The sequence below is a fragment of the Mus musculus genome, chromosome X (genome assembly GCF_000001635.26).
Source record: "Mus musculus strain C57BL/6J chromosome X, GRCm38.p6 C57BL/6J".
In the NCBI taxonomy this organism is placed as follows: domain Eukaryota; kingdom Metazoa; phylum Chordata; class Mammalia; order Rodentia; family Muridae; genus Mus; species Mus musculus.
This window is the reverse complement of record NC_000086.7, coordinates 142,210,438-142,217,261: the sequence shown is the minus strand read 5'-3', so window position 1 is coordinate 142,217,261 and position 6,824 is coordinate 142,210,438. Positions and strand designations below refer to the sequence as shown.

The following is a 6,824-nucleotide window of genomic DNA, read 5'->3' as shown; positions in this document are numbered from 1 at the left end:
GCACACATGCATGTAAGCATGTGCTCTCGTGCACATTAGCACACATGCATGCACACATGGGGGTGAATGGTTGGCACGAATTTTTCCTTTAGTATTTGGTGGTTTTCACCAGGTGAAGTAACTTCTTCCAGGCTTTCTTAAATAGAAAAATTCTAATTACTTATACAATCACTTTATTTGTATATCTGTTTAAAATTGTCTTTTTGTGTTTTTTTTGCATATCCTTTAAAATCTTATTTATTGTTATTATGTGTATAATATATACGAGGGAGATGCCATGAAATACTTATGTAGGACATTTTCTGGAGTTTTTCCTCTCTTTCCACCTTTGTGTGGGTTCTAGGGATTGAACTCAGGTCATTGGGCTTATGTGGCAATCACTTTACCCACTGAATTACCTTAATGGCCCATATTTAATTTTAGCTGGGTTTTTTGGTTTGCTTTTGTTTGTTTTGGTAATTTGTGTGCGAGAATGAATGTAATTTTTTATGGTGGGAAATGTGTTTATTTAGAATGAACTAGCTGAAATCCGTTTAGATGATGCCAATCTTGTTGGCACCATCTAGAGCATGATAATCAGGAGCCAAACTAAGGTAGACCTTCTTCGCTCCATCAGGCCTCATCAGGGTATTGACTTTGGCCACATCAGTGTCACCGAGTTTCTTCACATTCCATTTGATCTGGTGCTTGCTGGCCTTCACATCCACAATGAGTTGTTGTCCTCTACCTTCTTCATGGCTGAATCAGTGGTCAGGGGGAATTTGATAATGGCATAGTGCTCAAGCAAGAATGAGTATGTTTTATCTATGCTACATAATTTGTTATTTTATCATTGTTTATTGTATTTTATATTTTTATTAAAATTGATTTATTTGTGGCATTCTCTCTCTCTCTCTCTCTCTCTCTCTCTCTCTCTCACACACACACACACACGCACACGCACACACATGCACGCACATACGCACGTGTGCCACAGAGCATGTGTGGAGGTCAGAGGACAAGTTGCAGAAATTACTTATCTTCTTCTACCATGTGGAGTCCATTATTTTCCTTTCACTTTATGTGGGTCTCAGATTGAACTCATGTCCTCAGGCTTGATGTCAAGTGCCTTTTTATGCCAAGCTATCCTATATTTTTATATATGTAAGCTATGTCTTCACTTTATTTTTCATTTTAGTGATTAACCTTTTCTCTGTTTCCCTTGTTAATATTGGCCAATGATTGCCAGTTTGTTAACCATTTCACAAAATTAACTTTGTATCTGGTAATGCTGTCAGTTACCTTTATTCCCTATTGCCATGCATGATAATCTTCATTATTTCTTTCTGCTCAGTGACGTTAGCTTCCTTTGCTCCCCCTCCCAATTTCTTCAGGTGTAAAGATGCTTCTTCTGTTTATAAACAGCCACTGTAGAAATGGCCCTTTGACCACTGATTTCATTATGTACCACATATTTTGGTATGCCAAGTTATTAAAAAACAGAATCTTCCAAAACGATTTTTAATTTCCCTTGTGACTTCTTTGATCTATCGACTGTTTAAGACCACAATGTTTAATTTCCACACATTTATGGATTTTCAGGTTTTTTTTAAACAATGATTTCTGAATCTGCTCTGTGGTACTCAGAAGAAATCCGTTTCATGAGGAATCTTTCTCATTGTATTAAGTAAGAGTATTTGGGGGGACTTAACAAATGATCTATTACAGAGAATGCTCAGTGTGGGTTTGAGATGAGTCTTTCTATTTGAGGCTGTCAAGGGTTGAATTTGTATTTCATTTGTTTGGCTTATGGTGCTGCACTCCTCTTTTTTTCTGATCTTCAGTCTCTATGTTCTGCACAGCATTAAATGAGAAGAAGGGGCCCTGGTGGTCTATTGGGTTTTGTTTTGTTTTGAGTGGGAGGAAGACGTGAAGCATTTAATTTTTCCCTTTTATTGAACGTAGTTTTTGAAATCATAGAATGTATCATGATTATGGTTTTCCATCCCTGTATTCCCTCCAGCTGCTTCTCAACTCCCCTCCTATTAGATCCACTGCCTTTCTCTCTCTCTCATTAGAAAACAAACAGGCTTCTGTGAGATAATAATAAAATAAATTTTAATATAGTAAGACAAAACAGAAACTAACACATCAGAATTGGACAAAGAAAACAATCAAGAAAGAAGCCCATTTGTTCACACACTCAGGAGTTCCATAAAAACACTAAACTGGAAGCCATAGTATATATGCAAAGGCCCTATAGGATAAAACAATAGAAAAATTACACAAATTAAATAAAATAAAAATTTAAAAAGATAGAACTTTAAAAAGGGAGCCCTGACATTATGAGGCAAGGAACCTCTAAAGCTGCCACTGAGTTCACTTTCTGTTGGCCATCTACTGCTGGACATGTAGCCTACCCTTGGGACTGCAAGCTCATACAACCACTCTGGAAATCAGTCTGGCAGTTCCTCAGAAAATTGAACATAGTACTACTGGAAGACCCAGAAATACCTCTCCTTGGCATATACCCAGAATATACCCATATACCCAACTGGTAAGAAGGACACATGTTCCACTATGTTCTTAGCAGCCTTATTTATAATAGTCAGAAGCTGGAAAGAACCCAGATGTCCCTCAACAGAGGAATGGATACAGAAAATGTGGTACATTTACACAATAGTGTACTAGTCTGCTATTAAAAACAATGAATTTAAAAAATAAAAATAAAAACAATGAATTTATGAAATTCTTAGGCAAATGGATGGATTAAGAGGATATCATCCTGAGTGAGGTAACCCAATCACAAAAGAACACACATGATATGTACTCACTGATAAGCAGGTATTAGCCCAGAAACTTAGAGTATCCAAGATACAATTTGCAAAACACATGAAACTCAAGGAGAAGGAAGACCAAAGTGTGGATACTTCACTCCTTCTTAGAATGGGGAACAAAATACCCATGGAAGGAGTTACAGAGACAAAGGTTGGAGCTGAGACGAAAGGATGGACCATCTAGAGACTGCCCCACCCCATCCCGTATACAACCACCAAACACAGACATTATTGCACATGCCAGCAAGATTTTGCTGAAAGGACCCTGATATAGCTGTCTCTTGTGAGGCTATGCCGGGGCCTAGCAAACACAGAAGTGGATGCTCAGTCAGCTATTGGATGGATCACAGGGCCCCTAATGAAGGAGCTAGAGAAAGTACCCAAGGAGCTGAAGGGGTCTGCAACCCTACAGGAGGAACAACAATATGAACTAACCAGAACCCCCAGAGCTCCTGTCTCTAGCTGCATATGTAGAAGAAGATGGCCTAGTCGGCCATCATTGGGAGAAGAGGCCCTTGGTCTTGTGAAGATCATATGCCCCAGTACAGGGGAATGCCAGGGCCAGGAACTGGGAGTGGATGGGTTGGGGAGCAGGGGAGGGGGAGGGTATAGGGGACTTTGGGGATAGCATTTGAAGTGTAAATGAAGAAAATATCTAATTGAGAAAATGCCTTACAGCTTGATCTCATGGAGGCATTTTCTCAACTGAGGCTCCTTTCCCTGTGATAACTCTAGCCTGTGTCAAGTTGACACACAAAACCAGCCAGTACAGATAGTAATTGAATTAAAAGAATGCTTTTTCACAATTCCTTTGCATGAGTATTATGGGGAAAGGTTTCTTTCTCAGTACCTACTTATAAATAATAGTTGTCCAATAAAAAGATATAATTGGAAAGTCTCACCACGAGGAATGTTAAACAGTCCTACCTTATGCTAATATTTTGTACAATGGCCTTTAGAGATGATTTGTAAACAGTTTTCTAAAGCTATAATTTATCATTATATGGTTGATATTTTTCTGGCTGATTCAGAGGCAGACAATGTGTATCTTAGAAAAAAATGTGTGATGAAGTAAAGAGAATTTTGCCTTGTTGGGGATTATAAATTCCTGAAAAGATACTAAGTGGAGAGTCTATTAATTATCTAGGGTATAAGATAGGTATACAGAAAATTTGACCACAGAAAATACAAATCAGGAGAGATCAATTATAAACTTAATGATTTTCAAAGATTTTGGAGAGATATTAATTGGCTAATGCTCACAAAATGGATTAACTATTCAAGAGCTACATAATTTATATCAAACCTTACAAGGTGATAAGGACTTAAATAGTCCAAGAAAAGTATCAGCTTGTCTCTGGTAGAAAAGAAATTATAGGATATACATGTTGAGCATTTGAATCTAAAGCTGGATTGTATTTTAGTTATTTTGCTTCCTACTCATTCTCCCACAGGTATTTTTATGCAGAGGGAAGATAATATCTTAGGATGGGTATTTTTAGCACATAGAGTAAAAATTAAATAACTATGTACAAAAGATTTCTGAATTGATCTTGAAAGGAAAAATGAGACTTTGTCAATTGGCAGGAATAGACTCAGCAGAAATTATGGGACCTTTTTACTAATGCTGAAATTGCCTGATTATGGGAAGAAAATGGCAAAGAACTTGAAGTAATTTTTTTGAAAAGTTTAAGAACATGTAAGAGTTTCCTAAAATGTAAGAGGCTTCAGTTTATAGAAAGAACTAATTGGATTGAAAGTTTTGCTGAGTATATTAGCCTGGCCTGCCATCTGTGGTTTCTTAGAGTCTATGTCCTTCCAGGATCTTCTGTCTTCTTGGATCTCTATTGAGAAGTCAGGTCTTATTCTAATAGGTCTGCCTTTATATTTTACTTGGTCTTTTTCCAAATTTTTATATTTTTACCTATATATACTTATACATACATCTATAAAATACATTTATATTCTTTCTTTGTTGAATATGTTTTGTATTTTACTTGTTATGTTTTGAGGGTAATTTCTTTTGTAGTCCCATATAATTGATGTTTCATATGCCTCCTGTACTTTATAGACATCTTTTTTTTTAGGTTAAGGACATTTTTTTTCTATGATTTTGTTAAAAATATTTTCTGCACCTCTGACCTATGTTTCTCCTTCTTCTTCTAATTCCTATTATTCTTAGATTTGTTCTTCTCACAGTGTCCCAGATTTCCTGGATGTTTTGTGCCAGGACTTTTTTTTTTATTTTAAAACTTTATTTCTTCAAAGCCAATCAAGAAGTGTTGGGAGGAAAAAGTGTAAAAGTTATCCTCGCATATTTGGGAACTTGAGCAAACACTTTTAAAAGTTTGAGAAAATGACAGTTGAATCAAAGGCAATACCCAGCAATGTGTGTCTTAAAACAATGATGTCCGTTCTTAAGCAACATTCCTTTTTATCCCCTAATAGCTACAATATGATACAGTATGGAACAGTTCACTTGAAAGTGCTAGAATCAGAGGGTAAAGAATGCCAGAAGCCATCCCACTTACATTTCTTACTATACAATGCCTTTTTGGCGCTTGACAAATCAAGCATTCATGTAGCAATACATTCAATAAAAACAACTCATACTTTGGGTTTAAGATCCTTGCCCCTCCAGTTCCGATGCCGTGACATCTGACTCTTCATCATTGTAAATATTTTCAGCCATCTGCCATATCTGCATGATGTCATCTTCAGACACAGAGCAAATGACACAAGGTTCATTGGGATTCCAGCTGAAGTCAGAAATCTTGGCAGTGTGTCCTCCATGAATAAACAGGTGCTCTGGAGGCCCATCTTCCGCATCTTCTGCTGATTGTTCTTCTCCAATTTTACTTAAATTCCACACATTCAAGCGGCGATCAGTACCACTTGAAGCCAGAATAGCTTCATTATGTGGAGACCAGTGGACCTGGAAAATTTCATCCTTATGCGATTCGAAGGTGTGGAGTTTTAGTTTCAGATTACGCAGGTCCCATAAAGCTACAGTCTTATCTGCAGAGCCAGTTGCTAGAATGAACTCGCGGTAGGGATTGAATGAGAGGCAGTTGACCTCAGCAGTGTGTGCATCCACCAAATGGCTCGGCTTAGAAGTGGTATTGGATCTGGTGTCCCATATCATAAGTTTCTGATCATCAGCAACAGATCCAAACAAGGACTCATGCAGCAGATGCCAGGCCACATCCTCTACAACAGCTGGGTGGCCAGTAAAGATTGCTTTAGCATCCACAGTTTTGCCTTCCTTTGGTCCTACATTTATATCCCACAGGCAGACAGTATGGTCATTAGATGCACTCAGGAGATGCCCACTCAAATTAGATTTCAAGGAAAGACCATAGCCTTCCTTTTGGTGACCTCTTAATCTAAGATCAGGATTACATTCTCCACTTGGATCTGGTTTTGCAGGGTGTTTTGTATAGTCACAAACCAAAACATCAGAAGATGGTGTTTTTGTGGCCATGATGTGAGGATTCTGTGGCATATAAAGAGCATGAATTACTTCTCCTTCATGATTAATTTTAATTTCACATTCAATTTTCTCTTGTTACAGAACCAAGGCCACCGAATTCTCCCTTGTCACTGTCACAATGGGAAGCATCAAACTGTGCATCATCGTTGGGAATATGAAGTCGAGCAACCACCAGATGGTTCTGCTCATCAGATGTTTGAGTGGCCAGCATTAGCCAATGAAGGGCACAATCCTTTCCTTCTGGTTTAGTTACTTCAGGAAGCCACTGAACGGTAAGACTGGGCCACTGAAGAGCATGGGTCATAACCAGGCCCTACAGAAACGCTGTATTCTTCTTCCAGATTTTATATTCCTCGTTGATGACATGCTCCTCCACAGTATCTTCAATCATCTCTTTACTCGCCATTTTGCGTCGGGTCGTTTCGCCCACCTTGGCCGCCTCGGACTTCTCTCTGACTAGTCAAGAGCAGCCCAACAGGCGCTCCTTCTGCCTCCTCAGTGGTAGCATTATAGGC

The 6,824-nt window shown here is 38.3% G+C and overlaps 1 pseudogene; it reads right to left on the bottom strand.

The window, feature by feature from the left end:
- On the bottom strand, positions 5,617 to 6,715 carry Gm6382 (predicted gene 6382; annotated as a pseudogene).